Source organism: Aptenodytes patagonicus, chromosome 3, assembly GCF_965638725.1.
Source record: "Aptenodytes patagonicus chromosome 3, bAptPat1.pri.cur, whole genome shotgun sequence".
Classification (NCBI taxonomy): domain Eukaryota; kingdom Metazoa; phylum Chordata; class Aves; order Sphenisciformes; family Spheniscidae; genus Aptenodytes; species Aptenodytes patagonicus.
The window spans coordinates 110458566-110477073 of record NC_134951.1 but is presented as its reverse complement, the minus strand read 5'-3'; the positions used below and the strand labels follow the sequence as shown (position 1 = coordinate 110477073).

General features: G+C 37.5%; 1 protein-coding gene across 3 annotated transcripts in view; it reads right to left on the bottom strand.

The window, feature by feature from the left end:
* DISP1 (dispatched RND transporter family member 1) overlaps positions 1 to 18508 on the bottom strand; it is an 88856-nt gene that overhangs the window by 57414 nt on the left and 12934 nt on the right. The window contains exon 1 of one of the 3 annotated variants that reach the window (XM_076334630.1): positions 4765 to 4805. The exons of the other annotated variants lie outside the window; for them this stretch is intronic. The gene's annotated coding sequence lies outside the window, so the exon portion shown is untranslated. Of the gene's footprint in view, positions 1 to 4764; positions 4806 to 18508 lie in introns of those variants that run through there. 3 annotated transcript variants of the gene reach the window in all.

The following is an 18508-nucleotide window of genomic DNA, read 5'->3' as shown; positions in this document are numbered from 1 at the left end:
CTAATTTCACTCTACTTCATATATTCATTCAACCTACAGCCTCTAAGCTTTACATTCAAGTTCTCATGCCAGCAGTAGTCTTTCATAAAAAGGACTTGTTCACTTAACAGTGCTAGTCTTTGCTCAGTGAAATATTAGTTCCTGCGACCTGTCAGAAAGTAACTGAACAACAACATGCTCCAGTCTGACAGAAAAACCAAAAAACCTAAACAAGAACTAAAGAGGCTACCTTTTCAAAACAGACTTCTTGTCTGTGAAACCGGGTAGTTTCTTCTACATAGAAGAGTTCTGCTTATTCCTTATTCCAAAAATGAAAATCATAACCTTTCACCAATTTACTAAAAAGCTTTTCTTTTTTCCACCCACAGTTTAAGCCAAATGTGTCTCAGCACTGGATCCCGAACTTTAATTTCCTTCTACTTCTGCTATTGTTATGCCAGTGCTTCTAAATATTTACCCTTCCCAGATTCCTAAAATGGAAGGAGCCTGGGTTCTTTTGTAGTGCAGATGATTTGCACAGACCCCAAGTAGTGTAGAAATTCTCACGCTTTCATGGGAGGGAACTGGATTTAGGGGACACTTTGTTCATGACAGGGTAAAGTAATCTTCAATAAATTTAAATTGAAGGGTCCGTCTAACACAGAAGGGATTATGTATACTTTCCTCATGTACAATGATAAACATTAAAGGTATTAATAAACATTCCTTAGAGAACTGCAGATTTACATTTTTCATAAAGCGTAGATGTGATTAAATTGCATCTATATCTGGAAACATTTAGCACTAAACTGTTGAAAAGTTATTTTACTGTATATGCCACTTCAATTTATCTTCCAAAAAATTAAACTGTCATTACAGATAAGGATTCAGTAAAAGTAAAAGCTTAATCAAAAAAACTAAGAAAAGACAAACAAAATGCAAGCATTAAACACCACAAAAAAGGAAAACAAGTGCCAGTTTTATGGCTAGTGAACATTTAGGAATCTCCACAGGGACAGCTTAGCCACTGCTACCAAAGGGGAAAGCCAGCTTGGTCTTTGCTGGCATCATATGCATTCAGCAAGGTGACCTACAAGAGAAATGCTCCATATCCTATTTATTTATTAAATCAAACCCATAGTCTAACAAGTTAAGCTACAGTAAATCTAAAGGAGATGTAAACATAGAAGATACTATGGGGTAATCTGAGACAAAAGCAGTTTTCCTTTTCTTCATTTTGTAATCACACACCAAGTTAAATTCTCCTACTTAACAGAAATCTGTTGCTACGGCAGTTATTCTTCCTGTTGCAACAGAACATACAGAAGGCTAATTAAAACCTGCTAAAGCCATTGATCACGTCATCTTAGCTGAAGCTGTGAATAAAAGTATCAATGTATTATAGTATTCTTTATTTTAAAGTTGTCAAATTATGCACTCTAACTAGAAGGAAATCCTTCCAGAAAATCTTTTTGAGCACTAAGCCTCTTTTGTTATCAAAGCAAACATTTCTTTGCGTGTATATTCCATCTGATAAAGTTGGATTTCCCCCCCTTAAGGCTGCTGAAAACTTGGGGGATAAGAACCTAAATGAGACCACTGTCCCCATATATTCCAGGATTCCTTAACAATCTGTACAAGTGTATGTAGTAATTGACAGAGGAATATAATGAAACTTAAAATAAAAACAGTTTTCCACACAGTGGGGAGCTACAGTTCCTCAATATCCAACTCTGAACACTACACGGGCAAATCAGAAAGCAGAGGCTGCCAAAATCTGCCTGTCAGTCTAAGGCAGCAAAATAATTATGAACAAGTCATAATATCTACAAAACCAGAAAAAAAATACTTCAAAGGTATGGTTGTTACTACCAAACCCATTTCACACAGTTCTGCCAGTCTAGCAATAACGGTCTCTCCCTATGCTCCAGGTACAGCACCATTTCTCTTTCTTTTATACAGACCTTTGCTTCTTTCTCATCTCCTGCTTATATTTTTATATTTATCTCCTCTGTTCCTGAATTTTCCTAATTACAAAATCTTCTGAATCAGCAGAACCAGAAACTCAGAAGATTAATTTCTAGAAGCAGCAGTCTAGATAGGAAAGGGCAAGTCTCTGCATCTGTCCTGTAGGCAATCTTACTGTGTAGAATACCTATCTACATAAACACTATTTATCATTGGAAGAAGTTTAGATGTGTAGGACAGTTTTAACATATAACCAAGAAGTTAGTGTAGGCACACAGGTTCTACAGACTCCATTAACCAGTTTCACCTTTTAATCATTGCAGTGACCTGCACTGCATTTCCACCTTCCACAACACTGAAGTGTCAGGCACCATAAAGCTCATTGATGAGGCATGTCTCAAGTTTTCCAATTTAGGCTAAGATTATTTCAAAGCTATTTATCCTCCTAAGGGAAACAGCTGGAAGACGAAACCAGAAATTTTGTTCATGAGATTCATGAGAAACTGTAATATTCAAAGTCATCATTAAAATGATTTTGTTTTTACAGACTAACTTCACCAAGAAAATATTTCAGAAAACCCTTTCTAAATTATTCTTACTCAGCTGGTAAATTACAATACAGTTACATTTCACCAATTTCAGATCAAGCCAGTCAACTATTTTAAACTGTCAAAAGACCACTGAACAAACACTAGCTATTTATCAAAGCCCCTATCCTTCTAAAAGAAAATACTGAAAACCAGTGCTAGAACTTTAAACCCTTGAAAACAGTGCTTTAAAAATAACAGTGGACACTGGCAAATTGTAGGTACTTATTTTTCTTAAACTTTTTTTTATACTTATAAAAGCTGCTTTAGAAATCGTAAGAAAAGAAAAGAACAATTCTTTACCTCTGCCATTTAAGACTCATAGCTGAACAGTTAGAAGCCTGCCCTAAACGCTTACTGAAGGGATAAAGGCACATTACCCAACCCCATCTGCAACGGGATCTGTGATCAGTCGAGAGTACCAGAAATCAAAGTGACTGATAATCGTGAAACACTTTAAACCCTGCATCTCCTCTGATTATCTAAACCCTGCAAGTATCACGAGTCTGGTTTGCAAAGCAGGTAAGCCAAGGTGTGTTGTATGTCACTAACTACGATTTGGAAATACTTCTCACATACTTTAACATGTTTCTAACAGTATTTAAGAAACTATTTTATAAGATTGACCTTATATTCTTTTAACCAGAAAAAGGGAGAAGCAGAAAGGAGAACAAGCCTAAACACCGTCAATGGCCATACTATGTATCACTCGCTCTATTATATACAGTATATGTTTCCTGTGGCCTGGTCCTGGGATGTAAATACAGCACATTGGCTAACTTGTATTTGCCTTTGCCTGAAATCAGAAATTAAGACATTGTTATCTTTCAGTCTCTGAAGAACAATGATAGATAAGTGAAAGAAAACTAGTGGGGGAAAAAAATCAAATATGAATTCTCAATTTATCTAGATCATGAGCAAGCTACAGAAGGTAGCTTTTCTTATCAAAACTATCTGGAGAAAAAAATATGCCTCCTAATAGCATTACTGGATTTTGTGATTTTTCTAAGCTGATAACAAAAATAATACTAACCAGCTATAATGAATATTATGACTTTTCAGGGTTATAGTGTGACTTTGGTATTATTAGGCTTAACAGACACTGAACAATGGAAAAGATTTCCGAAGACAAGTTTAATCACAATATTATCATCTACTTGTTTGATGCATCAAGTAACACAGCTGCTGGCTTCAAAACTAGTAATCATCAGGAAATTTTAAAAAGCTGAAAGAATCTGAACCTTTCATAATCTCCAAACCGCAGTAACCAAAGGTTAAATACTAATGAAGACTGGATCAAACTTTTTAATGCTCTTTTTTGTATCCAATTACATGCTTTCCCATTTATCTGGTTTAAGAGTATACTTTAACCAAATTTGACTTAAAAGCAGAGAGATAAGGCAGCTAGCTAAACTGGAAAACTATAATAGTGTCAAAGTTATGTGGATATATGTCAAAGAAATATGTTGCTAACACTGAATAGCAAGGTAAGCATGCCTACCTTAAGCTGAAAAGCAGTTTTAAAGAGCAGCAGTTTTAAAGAACAGCCAAGGTTAATTTGCATAGTAAGGAACAGTCTTAAAATGAGAAATGTTTATATATATATAGTTAACAGTTCTGTATATATTATAAGTAACATCCAGACACCAAGCCACAGATACAAGCCTTTCAAAACAGTTAGTGTCTGATATTCTCAGGAATCTTGCCCTCTCCAACACAGACTGTATGATGTCAACTCTGGAGAGTGTCAGCAAAATGGAACAGGAGAAGAAAAGGCACCTGGAAAGAGGTAGCCCAGTTCTAGGCAGGATGATGCCACTCAAAGGTGCTGCACAAGGAGAAAAGCAATTTAAAATAGCTCTTTGTATTACTCTTCAAGATAAGATTTTAATAATATTGAAAATAATTCTCAAAGGGGAACTGAAGAAAACAAACTTCAAGCTAGATAAAAAAAGAGAATGTGTTCACAAGAAAATATGCAAATACTTGTTACACTTTTCTTCTACCCATCACTAAAAAAGTCACACTTTATGTCCAGATTTCCTACAGTCTAAATTTTAATCGATGCTTTAATTGTCACTAATAGCTAGAAAAGATGTCACTTTCTGGTTCTGGATTAGTTACCTTGAACACAAATGAGCTGACAACTGTAACAGAAGCCTTCCCAATACAGAAGAATTAAAATCATGAATTCCCAGAGCCTGCACAAAGCAACCCTTTCCCTCCTTACCCAGCCAGCGGTGTGACTCATGAGAAACAGCTGACTGCACACAGAATGAAGTCTCCACTGGAAAGCAGGCTCATATGTTACATTTGATGTACTTCAGGCAAGTGAAAAACTTCATTATAGCATTCCAAACAGGTTTCCAGGAACAGCAGCACAGTGAATTAGGGGCTAAAGGAAGAGGAGTTGTCAGTTGTAACTGCGTCAGAAAGAAAAACAGGAACACATTTCCTGGGGTTTTTTAAATTACACTTCAAGAGCTATTGTTACTAATAGCTGCTCCAAGCTGTAAAAACTGCAACCTCGGAGGGCAAAAGTCAAAGAAACCCTACTGATTTTCCCCGGATTACTCACAGAATTAATAAGATCGTTTGGGAGCCAGCCTTGAGGTTATCAGAAATCTCTCGTCACATGCCCACAATACATTTTTGCAGCGTTTCTGTTTACAACTGTTTAATGAACTGCAGCACTGAAACGGAAATCCTCTTGCCTGCTAGTAGGTTGTGCTGGAATGCAATTTGGGTATCTACATATTTTGCGTTTCCAATACCAAAGTTAGGAAAAAATGAAGCAGATAAGTCTTTAGTGGTTTTTCAGTACACAGTTCTAAAATATCTTTATAAAAGTGTATTCACCACTGAAGAAATAAATATCAAAACTTATATACCAATATTATTATTGATAATATAAGCAAATTATCTTAATTATTCATGACATAATCAAACAGAACATTGCCTTACAGTGCCACAGAAAGTGTTCCTTTTTACAATATTTTTTAAAGCAATAGTCTCAGGCAGGTAGAAACAATCCAAGCAATGAGAGTTCCATAGTTGAATTGAGCACTGCTGTTTTGACACACGAAAAATCCTGACTATCAACAGAACTTAATGGAGGCTGCAAACTGATTCTTGTCAAGGAATCAATGATAGGGTTTAGCTACAGGCATGTCTTCACCACACTATGTTTAGGCACTTAGAGGGTTCTAGCCCAACCACTCCCACTATTTGTGCACAAGTATCTCATATTCTGAGCACCTGGTTCGATGAAGTTCCCCACATTACTACCTATGCAGAACAAAACAGACACCAAATGGGATATCGCCTTTCAGCATCCAAAACATGGCTTGCCAGCCAGAAGCTCAGACATCCTCTGTGAATTTGTCATGGGAGGTCAGCAGGAGACAAACCAGAACCGGTATGCCAACTACAGCATAGCCTCTCAATAAGGCCACAAGAGTAAGTCGGAACCAGGTAGAGATCAGACAAATAACAATGAAAATACACATGACAAAGCAGGACCTCAACTTGCCCTTAATGTGAAGGGCTCAGAAAGTGTTATGCATTTGAAAGTAAATCCTTTCTTTTGGCCTTTTGGACAAGTGTTCTGAGAAGAAAATGAAAAGACTTGAAGAGGGAATTGGCCTAGTAACCAGAGTAACATTACAGGAGAGGAGAGAGACCGAACGTCATCATCAGGTTGGAATCCAAGGATCTGGCCAAGATACGGGCTGGGAATAATAACAATAAAAAACCCAAAATGTACTTCCCTCCTTAAAAGGAAAAGCCAAAAGGAGGCAAAAATCCCCAAAGCAGCCTGTCACAGGTAAGAAGTTGACTTAACTTTGTTGTCAATTTGAGAGAAATCACAATATTTGTAGAAGGATTTTGCTGGTTCGATCAGTAGAATCATTGGAGACTTAAGATTATCAGGCATTTATTGTCACAGCTTGGAAGAATGTTTTGCAATACTTGACTTCCCTTCCTACATCCCACGCAATCCAAAATGGATTCCAAACAAGCAGAAAAATTAAGGGTCTTTAGCCAGTTATGTCTGTTTTACTTGAAAAGTTATAAGCAGAACAAATCCAGCACATCAAAAGACAGAGGTAGCACAGAGATACATGCTAATACACATACACTTAGTTTCCGAAATGTAAAGTTAAGTCTGAATATGGAGCGAGGTTGTGTCTCAACTGCTGTACATGGAAGTTCACTGTCCTGAGAAGGGTTAACATGGCAAACATATTCACCATTTCAACGTGCAAACCTGTGCATGTTTTCTGCGCATTAGAAATAGCCTTAAAGCATGGTCTGAGACATTCTAAGTCATAAATCTATTCTATGACATGCAGTTTTGAGAAATCCCATGACACTGCTGTTGTCTGCTATCTAGGCACTGCTGATTCACTGTTTGTGTGCATGTGTTGAAAAGACTGCCGTCACATGCAACGTTCTGCATCCAAGTTCAGCATCTTGTTTGTGTTAGCATGAACTTTTGCCCACTCTTGACTGATTATGCTTTTTGCACAGGAAAAGCTTAAGATGAGTTTTAGAAATTCCTTTGTCAGGGCAGATTCTCCCTCCTCTTCCCCTCATACAACCCACTGTACTTGGGGGGGGGGGGGGGGGGGGAGGGGCGGGGAAGAGAAGAGAAACAAAGCTTTTAATAAACTCTCTGAAGAGAGAAACATGGGTGCATATAATTTTGAGAAGTCAAATTACCAGTTATCTCCACATTTTGTCCCAAAAAGTGTAAGAACAAAGGGTATCTGTTGCTTCCCCTGTACTGCTACACCACCCGGCTAGGAGAGCTGCACGTCCTGCCTTGGAATCGACTCATTCATTTCAGTCTACTAACAGCAGCTCTTGGCCCCATTCTTCTATTTGTAACACATTCTCTCTATCATCAGTAACATGAACTGAATTTGCCTCTGAACAAGCTGGCAACAGCAGTTTGCCTACCTGCAGAACATTGCTGCCTTCAGCTACCTTCAACTTTTGACAACTCTTCAGTACAGACGTTCTTATATCTGGATATTGCTTTATGAGTTTGAGCAGCAAAGTGTCAGCTGGATCACCTAACTAATGGGACAGATGTACACTGACTGGTGATATCAACTGCAGTAGGGATGAAGCAGACATCCCTACTGCCATAGCAGTTGGTTATATGTCGTGTAGGTCATGAAAGAAAACCACTGTCTTGGAGAAGTCACCTAAAGTGATAAGATATAAGGATAATTTCAATTACCTGGAAGTGGCAGTCACATCAATTTCCTCATCTGTCAATCCTGACGAGCAGACAAAAAGTTCTTTGACTATGAAAAGCAGATGTCTGTCCTGGAGCTACTGGGACTGGTATCACAGAAATGTAAGGTAGAAATGGACATTTTCCTTTCCTGAAAGCCTTATGGCTGGCAGCATCTGGAGGCATCCATTAGCTTTCTTACAGAGTTTTTGAGCAGTGACTACCTGGGGTCCTAGAAATGGCATAGCTTTTCTCTGAACGGAGGAGAGTCTAGGCTTGTAGTCATTCTCTTCACGTACCAAACCGGTCATATCGATGGTGTTTCAACAGAAGAGTCCCATATTCTTTTGCTATTTTTGAGCCAACCATAGAGGTACAAGTAACTTCACTCTACTGTTATCCAGGGAGTCCAACTACTACTAGCCCAATATCTTTGAGTTCTTAAAATTTTCCTGCAAACCCCTCTATCAAACAGGTAACACTGATTTTTTTTTTTCCTTTTGTGCTGCTTCACCAGTAACCCTCTATTTTAGTTTGTCTAATGCAATTAAAAAAATCTTAACTTCTACTTTTCCTGGACGATGACTTCTTGTCAGAACTATGTTTAACTTGGAACTTTTAGACCAAGATGCAATTTTTACATAAGATTAGTAGGCATATCATCATATCCCCCTTTCTCCCTAAAAGGTAACTGGTATGGATTTATTATTTCATCTACAGTATCTTCAAGCAAAATTTTCAAGTCTCAAAAAACAAAGTGAAAGAAGACAGCATCTACCCTCTGTCTTTAACTTTAGACATTACCAACAAAACAGAGCTATTATCAACAAGTAGCTATTTAAATATAGTTCTGAGTATTAAAAATAAAGAAGTTTTTAAACAGCTTTTTAACATGAAAGCAAGGATTGAGAAATTCTGAGATACCAAAACACTAAGTATACTGCATGTAGAATGGTTCAGAAAATAACAATACAGCTTAGAGATTAGGAGTGAGAAATGAAGTTCTCTAATATGCTAGTTGATAGCCAGTTTCAGGCAGTATCCGTTAAAGAAGTTATCAGACAACTTCTTCACTGCTCATGTAAATTGAATGGATGCCTTAATTTCAGAACTGATGGTCTCGGAAAGTCAAAATTTCTAGGCACACAGGAGCCTGTTTCCATTGCAGTTAACCATCGAGATTTTTATTTAATTTTTTGAATAGAAATCTCATTTCTCCACAGTAAAAAGCTTTTACTCAGTAGAAGCCTCAGGAGTGATGGGAAGGGAGCAGACTTGCTTTCAAGAATGCCCTGAAGTTATTTCAGCATACCCTGAAGATTACCACCGGGTCAGAAGACTCCCAAGCATACTCCAATCAAGGCCTCTACTTCCAATTTTACACTAGGTGCAGAAAGCTACATCAATTAGCGGTCCAAGGAACTGTAAGCATCACGCTGATCTTGCCTACTACATAAATATAAAGTACCTTACTCAGTACCCAAAATGTAATCAAATCTGTATAATTTAAATAATCAAAAGGTAAACATTTGTGAGCAAGCTGATGGCAGATTTCTAATACTCTTAAACCCTGATTTATGTCAGGAATATGATCTCATGTTTATACGTTCTTTACTTGAGGTGGAAAATTAACTAGTACAAACTACTTGTGCTCATTCGCCAAGATCACATCTCCGCAAAGGATACTTGAGAGAGAGAGATCAGAACAAAGTTTCTCATTATCAGTATCAGAATATCATGCCACTTAACACTTTCTAAATTTTTTTTTTTCTACGAAATCCATATTTCTTAAAGTTTGGAAGAGTTAAAAAGCAGTAGTTGTACCTGGATTGAAAATAAACAGTGTCTGAACTGATTAGCCCCACGAGGGCAGGAAGGAATCTCAGTATAAATTTCTAAGTGGAGCTCTGGTTGGAATTTTAACAAGGTAATTAAGCATAGACCACTTCAAAGTGGGACATGTCTATACTGATCACTGGAACATACAGTACTGCAGAAGGGGAAAGTCAGTACTTCAAACAGCATTTGAATAAAACCTGGATTTTTTTTTTTTAAAAATCTGTACTCTACAAGAAACATAACAGACTGACAGAATATTTGAGCAGGTCTGCTTTTCATTTTTTTCAGTTAACATTATTTATGCCCATATACAAATATTTCTTTGCAAGCAGCAGAACTTAGCTGTTGGCTCCAAATACCTTAAGATAATTAGAATGGTTTTAAACATTAGTTATGCCATAGTTCCTAATCTTTTTGTGCAGACTGCAGGGTACTGCAAATCCAGTTTGTCTTCTCCCTAGCTGACCTTAGGTAGTACTGCACCTGAACTAGTCCTGGTCAAATTCAGAAGTGTGTGTCTAATATCTCTCCTCCAGCTCACATCATAACATGATACTACTTTTGTTGATGTATCATGTGTGCCAACATCTCAGGTTCTTTCTTCCGTCTGCTGATTTTCTACTTTCAAACTCCAAGCTTTTGCAGACAATCAAGAGAAAACACTGCTCTGTGCCATACATATATTACATTGCCTGGATTGCCCTGAACTTTGATTATTCCTAATAAACTCTTCCTTCATGCTCACTGACTCCCTCAAAAGATTTCCAAGTCAAAGCTCCTCTCCGCAAAAGCTAAGCTGTCAAGTTTGTCTGGTACAGAAGCAGGACTTACACCATTCCTTCCCTTCAGTCTGGAAGCACAAGCGCAACAGATGTTTAAATCACAGTACCAGAGAAAAGAATTGGCTGCTGGGCTTCAACTTAGCTGATGTTGCAAAACAGTACCTCACACAAGCAGTACGGCAACTGACCACTATTTTGGCAAAAAGGGGTTGCAGCTATTATATAAGATCCAGATTTTTTAGGAGGAAAAGGGGAAATTCACTTGTCTTTATCCTAAAATAGGATTTCCTACTTTTCAGTTTGTTGGTTTAGGGGTTTCTTATGAACAAATCTGCAATTCTGAATTTATGATGACTATATCCCTATGCCCGAACAGATAGATTCGCATTGAAAATACATTTTGTGGACTGAGGTGCACAGGCTCAGTGAATTGAAACTTTGCCTGAGATGACGTCAGCCAGCTGCAAATAGATTCTAGGTGCGCTGTCAGAACTGGGAGTATAAGACAAAAGCAAACAGATTCTCTCAATTACCTACCACAATACTTCCCGCTGACCCTGAAGGTTCTGGCAGTAGCTGACACCAGAGGTGACACAGTAAGCAGCCAGATCACAAGTCAAATTCAACACAGCCATTTCTATATTCTTTAAATGCCTCTCTCTATCAAGGACAGATCCTTTAATGACTATTAGAATGGGGGAAGATATAAAAAAAAAAATTTACATCTGGTTGAAGGAGCTTCAAAGCACAGTATCAATTATATATGAGTTTCTAGCATTTCATGATCACAAAATGAAGTTATCTTCCTTACACTGAATTATGACAAACTATGCAGTCCTTCAGTATTCAAATTATTCTCATGTGTTGAACAACACAGAACTAGTACTACCAAAAATCTTCAGTTCAGGCAAGATATCTTCAGTTTAACCACAGGAGACAGTAAAAATCTTTCTATTATGATCTTGTGGTCAGATAATTATTACATAACCTAGCAAAAAGAACTTAAATAAATGTGAATATGGTATTGGATTTCTAACCTGTAGCTAAAGGTATCAAAGTAAACACGCGTTTGCATCTGTTCCATTATTTCCATTTGCAGAACGTGAAGGTGTAAGTTCACAATGTTTTCAGCACTGCACACATGTGAGAAGCGGGCCGTTCCTTTAATTCAGTCTCAGAATTGCAGCTACTCCTTATAAGCTTTAATAGGTGGGACAATTCAGCTACAACATCCCAATAGTGAAACCACAAAAGAAACATCCCAGAGACAGAATATGGGAGGAAAGGAAAGGCATACTGCCTTTCAGACTCTCCCCAGAAGAGTCGCAACTTTGCGTTATTTCACATTTGTAAAAACCTTTAATTCAGGCATTCAAATAAAACTTCCATGACATGCACAGAACAGTCTCCTAAAAAGACAGAGGACCACTTTTCTACTTTGGGTAAAATTTATGCTGTGAAATGCTATATTTCTGTTCAAAACTTAAAGGAAGTCACAGAATCCTTAGAAAGCTAGTGAAAAAAGTATATATTGTACATGAGATACTGGAAATTGAAAGAATAGAACAGACACACAACAACATAATAGTTGCAAAAGACAACCATAATTTACTTAAGTTCAGCTTGGCTATACACATTCTATATAACAACATTATTCCTAAAAGGTCAATACATAAAATCAAGTATAAACATATCAATTGCAAAATCAGGATGAAACTCTCAGAAGCTACCCAGACTTTCAGCCACTTTCAGATCACTGCTTCTTGCTTATGACAGGTGGATTTCTGTAGGAACACTTCGTCTTTGTCAATTACAGCTAAACCACACCTGTTCAGACAGACAATTCAGTAATTCCATCTGAGCAGTATTTTTTTTGCTAGAAGTGCTAGTTTGCCCTAGCTCAAATCACTATCAATTTCTAATAGCCTAAATGAAGTAATCTGGTCTTTTTCTAATTGCCACTTAACCCCAAATCACCTACAAGAAAAAAAAAAATTACAAACTTCAAAACCTAAGATTACTCTGGTAAACACCACTATTGGCACTCTGTGTAGCCAGGCCAAGCAGCAAGCACAAGAATCCAGTTTGGACACGATGAAGCCCTGGATATCCAGTCCCTGGATCCCCTCCTGACCCCTGATCACTCAGAACATTTCAACAACTTCAGCAGGTTTTCCATGAGACATTATTGTGACTAGAGCATGATACAGAATAAGCAATCTTCATCTTACAGCACTTTAACAGTCTCCAGCTTCTCCCATGAATGTAAGACTACAGATTAATATTTTATTTGTCAAAGGTGAAGTCCACACACTAATTTTTATCAGATTTTATTGCCATCCTCTCCCAAGACCAACTCAAATATTTTTCCCCAAAGGTATTTTTAAAATTAGATCTTGTAAGCAACATATAAGTTCTTTCCCTTAGAAAGGGGGTCCCATTTAGTGCAAGTTCAAGATACTAAAAACCCATCTAAAAAGCACATCGATTCCTTGGGTAGTTGATTCTTTATTAATACAAGTATTAAAGCTCAAAATTGTATCTCTTCTCAAATAACTGAAACAGCTCTTTAACAGAGTAGCAAACTGTAGTACAGCACAAATACTGTCACTGTCTCCTTTTAGCAGATACTTTCATTTCACCAGCGCAAATTTTACCGTAACTACCTTCCACTGCTTCTCCCCTCTCAAAGTTTTCCTGTTCCGTTACACACTGAAAACCCAACATCTTGCCTTGAAACAGCTTCGAAAAACTGGCCTATGGCCAACTTGCAACTGATACTGCAGTTTAAATACCTTCCCAGCAAAGTTGCACAAACTTCAAAATATTCTGGGATCAGTCATTAAAATGTTTTTGTTTCAGTTACAACACTAATGAAAACCAAATGTCTAAATTTATTTTAGCTAGCTTAAAGGTCTAGGGACTTTGCTTAACAGAAAGGTCTGAATCAACCCTCATTTACCCAACTGAATAGATTAGTCAGTACAACATTGTACAGAAATATGGATAATACTTTAAAAAGATTTAATTAAAAGTGTTTCAGCCACAGATTTAATTAAGGAGGCCCAATTAATTGCCTCAATTTGATGATTCTTCTCTAAAGTCTTCAGTTACAGTGCACCTGAAACTATGCACTTTTAGCTGCAAGTTTACAAAGTTCAATTTGCAAATAGATTTAAGACCCAAAACTAATGCTATGCTACAGGATAAGCTATTGCAAACTGGATGTTTTTACTGTCCAAATAAGGTACACGATAACAGATTCTGCCTGAAATTTAAGCCTTCCCAAAGTGTCTGCTTGTAAAAGATTTCACTGCATTATGCAAGTGTATCTCTAAGTTAATACGCATGCCACATTCAGTGAACATAGCAATATTCTGGGTGGGAATCGTAGAAGACTAAATGAAATGCTTCATACAAAGCTGTCTTTCAGCTAATAGTCATGACATTCTGCTGCTGGTTTAATCCATACCCTCTACAATTAAGCCAGCAAATTCTATGCTGGTTTTGTACAGGCTTGGCAATCTATAATGAACTGATGTTTCAGCAACATTTTACCCCTAAATTTGTTTTAGACTGCTTTGTACATACTTCTCCACAGCAAAGAATATCAAAGTTCTGCTAAAACAAAATCAACATAGGCTGACACAAGTATCTATGTTTTCAATGACAACATTGTTGACCATCATCTATATCTCAAGATTTAGAGCATGCACCACCTGTTTCCAACTAGCATTCAAACTGTTCAACCACATGATTAATGACAGCTGCTAAAAAGCCTAAAATATTAGGGAAAAGAAGTAAGAGTTTAATAACAGCTATGTAGGATTGAGGCAAGCCAGAGTCTTTTGCTAAGTATGAGTCATTATAACACATACAATACTCTAGTAACATATATTCACATTTCACAGCATTCTCTTCAAGACCATTGTAACTGAAAAGCTAACAGTTTCTTTGTCCTCAAGAATGCCAGAGCATGTGTGTAACAACTGTTCCTAGGACAGGAGAGCAAGCAAGCCATCTGTGCACTTCCAGAGTTGTACATACTTAAGAAATCCCTAGCAGAGACTTTCCAGTACTCATCCCTAACATGTACATCCATGCTATTTAGCCAGGAACATATAAAACAGAACAAATAACCTGCTCGAGAGGCAATACCAAGTGCACAAATTCCAAACCAAAAAGAAAAGTTGAGATTCAGTCATGTAAAAATCAATTGTTTATTTCCTAAGATATGTAAAAACTGATATATAGCAAGAAATTAAGTGTTTAGATCATTGATCACCAAGGAAGTAGGCTTTGTAACATCAATTCTAAACACATTGCCACTTTATTTGAAAGTGCAAAGTTCACATATGAACACCAACATTCTTGCCATGCTTTCAAAAGTATATAGAACTCTCCCTGCGTAGGCATCCTTGTTTCAATGTCTTGACATGCTAGAAAAGAGCAACTTTTTCTATGCTTATTTCAGTTTCACAAAAACATCACATGCTTGCAGTAATTCAATTAATTTCACATATTTAAGAGGTTCCTTTTACAGAAATTAGAAGATAGAATTCTAGTACTAAATAGCTGATAAATGTTTTTCTGTTAATACGAAAAGGAGGAGAAAGGAATAATAGAAGAAAAAGGGATACTTTAGATTACTACACTTATGCTTCACAAAAAAAAAAACCAACATAAAAGGCATCCAAGGCCTTACGTCTCTGCCTTGGTCATGACTTTGAGGCTTATAAATGATGGACATCATATCAAGAGCACCAGAAGCAAAGAATTCTCTCTGAGTTTCAGCTCCACTACCTCTAAAACATGATTAAGTAGTTCAGCTATTTAAATGTGAATGAAAAAGTATGTTAAGAATAATTTCTTATTCCTCTTTCTTTTGTAAATCTACACGAGAGAATCAAGATATAACATTTATCCACATAAGAGAAATAACTATATGAGAGAAAAGACTGAGCAGTATGAATTCAACCACACCCTTCAAGAAACTAACTATAAAAATACCATTTCTCAGTACGAATTTTCCTCAAAACCTGGCAGCCTTACAGAACAGTCAGATACACAGCTCTAGCCAGTAAAGAGGTCCTCTTCTGAAATTTCAAATAGATACAAGAATGCCTTCATTTATTAAACTGAGCGTACCTACCTACGTCTTAATTTATCTCAGGCATTCAGCACAGATGATTAATAAAGAGCATGTGGATCAAACAAGCAATACCCTCAGAGATCAAGAGTAACAAATCTCTGCAACAACATGGTTGGAGAGAAGTTCCCGCTATCAAGTACTGTTTGCACAAAGCAGCATAGAAGTGCAAATCATGAGCTCTCAGGAGACTCCTACATCCCATCTGCACATAAGGGGAGCTTTAAGTTTTAAACCTAACCTATGGTTTGGGACAAACTTCTCAAAATTGAATCTACTAAACAGTAATACACATTCATTCCTCTCTCATAGGAAAATAAATCACATCAAAAGATTATGGAAAAACAACAATATTGAAGAATTAAGTCTCATAATTTCAGAATATTAAGACTGATTTTTATGGCTCATAGAACAAGCTTCAGTTTCTTCCATGAGATTGGGAATCTTTTATGTGAACACACTGTACGGAAAAAATGGACAAATGTTAAGTCTTCCCCAGTGAAGCAGAACCTAACACTTTCCACAGATTGAGCATTCTCACTTTAATGCCTCATCTACTTGATTGTTTAGTTCAAAATATACCTCGTATCACATGAGCTGTTCCAGAACAGTAATATGGAGGCAAGTATAGCTTAAGAACAAGGTGGCTGCTCAGCTTCCTTCATATCGACACACTCACAGGAGCAGTCACCCCTTTTGGAATAACAGAACATTCTGAGTTAATATCTCCCCCCCCCCTCCCCCCGACACTCTGCATCTGAGGTTTTTTCTCACTGTGTATTAAGGGTTAATCAGAAAACATTTAATAGAAATTGCTCCGTGACTATTTAGGATCTTGATGGCTGGTAGCGTCAGCTTTGGAAGCTAGCTGTTGGGTTGGGCCAAAAGGATTGATAGAAAATGAGGTAATCCAGCAGATGTATATAGCGCTTTGGGTTTTCTTCTCCTGTCACTAGCCCAAGTGGCTTTTCTGTCTACAGCACAATTTCCAAGTATGGAAAATAGACATATGGGATGATTAGAAAAAAAACACAAGGTGGCTTTTACCTAGAAATCTACTTGGAAAGTAGGCTTGAACTGCCATAAAAGCAGACTAACCCAAGAGCATTTGGTCACTGGTGATTACCAGCGGAAAGACAGTTTGGTATTGTTAAGACAACACCTAATATAATGAAATAAGCACAGACTGCAAAAGGCATTCATCCCCAAGCACTGTCATTTTATAACATCCTGCTGAATTTGTACATTTGTGGTATATGGGCTATAATAGAGCCAGCAAGGGGAGCCATACCATATCAGGCCTCAAAACCCGAAGCTAGAAATCTGTTTCTCAGCGATTCCAGTGACTATTCTCACAACTTCATTTAATCCTAGACATGTGATACTAGCCTCTTCAGATCCATGCCCACTTTCTTCCCTAAGAAGTTGAACTTGTGTCAAAGAAAACTAGACTACAGCTCGCCTCACTGTTCTGCGAGATAAAGATTCCCTCCCTGACACACACTCATGACTGGATGCTTGGCTACGAGGAAGGACCCAACTAAACTGTATCTCCCAAACAGGTGCAGAAATCACAGAATGCGTGTTTCAGATTCTGAATGGAAAATGAAGATGTTTAATGGTGGCGGCTGCTAAGTGGTATTTATCTTGCATGAATCATCTGAGGTATTTTGCACTACATCTATAAAAGCAATGAAAGAGCTCTTCTATTAACAAGCATAGTTTATAACACACCTATCTCTGTACCTATCACTTCACAAAGACGCCTCTCTGGCTATTGCTATGGATACCAAACCCATAGAACACCTTGCTACCTCCATTTGGAAACTCAGCTCAGATGTACTGCAACTAGAATTAGCACACTGAGGCTATTTTATTTACACATTTTAAAATAGACAAGACACTCCTTTGTAGAGACATTTCAGGTTTGCGGAACACACGAGGTATAAGACTATCACACTTCTGTCAAAATACCTTTAATAAGCTTTACATGTGAGAGAACTTTAAAACAAGGTTGACAGTAGAGCTAGTACGGGAAGTGATTGGTACACAGCACCCTGCTACACAGATAGAAGATCATGCTCAAGAAACCTGCCTTTGATTATGAAGTGAAAGGGGCAGAGCCATTGTGGCTGTGGAGTTCCAGAATTAAGTTTATCTCAGCATGTACAGGAGGCTCAATTTTGCCAAGAAAACAGCTGCTAACTGTTTTTTTGCCCCATTAAAAGTGGTCATCTATCTTTTACAGAGCTGCTTCTTTAATAGGTGTTTTTCTTCCTCACTCATCTTTCACTTTCCACATAAGGAGTTCACCTTTTCACTCTTTTCCACTATGCTGCCTCTTGACTTTTGGCTTATTTGACCAAAAAACTAATCATGTATCCTGCAGCAGTTGTTCGCCTTGTCCTTAAGGACTGCACAGCTTAGAACGAGACATGAGCAGCATTTAGTCTACCTGTATCTTCATTGTAACAAAGATAGGGTTGATTTTCTTAAGTTTTCAAATGTGCCTGCCCATGCCACTTTCAGTGTGACCTGGGAAAGCAGCAAGTTAATGTTTGACTTCCGTTTTAATTGTATACTTTTTCTAGTGGTTACTTAACAGCACAGTCTGGTGCGCTGTGCAGGTAGTTTGCATGGGCTTAAAAGTCAGCAGTCTGTGTTTCTGAATCAAGATTTGAGGGGTTACATAGACACATTCATCTTTGTGATCCTTATTTTGGAAGAGGAGAAAAGTAAATGAGTAGTTAGGAAGGAGCAAAGCAGATGGTTTAGAAGGCAGAAAACTGACCAGAAACATACTTAAAGTGTTGTATTATTTAAGTAGTCTCTCCTGGACATTTGATCTATGCATGCAGGAGTTTTATGGTTTAACTTCCTTGTTATGCCAGCTCTTAGCTAGGCAAAATTTGCCATCCCCTTTTCCCAGATCACAGGAAGTCTAGGACCTTTTCTT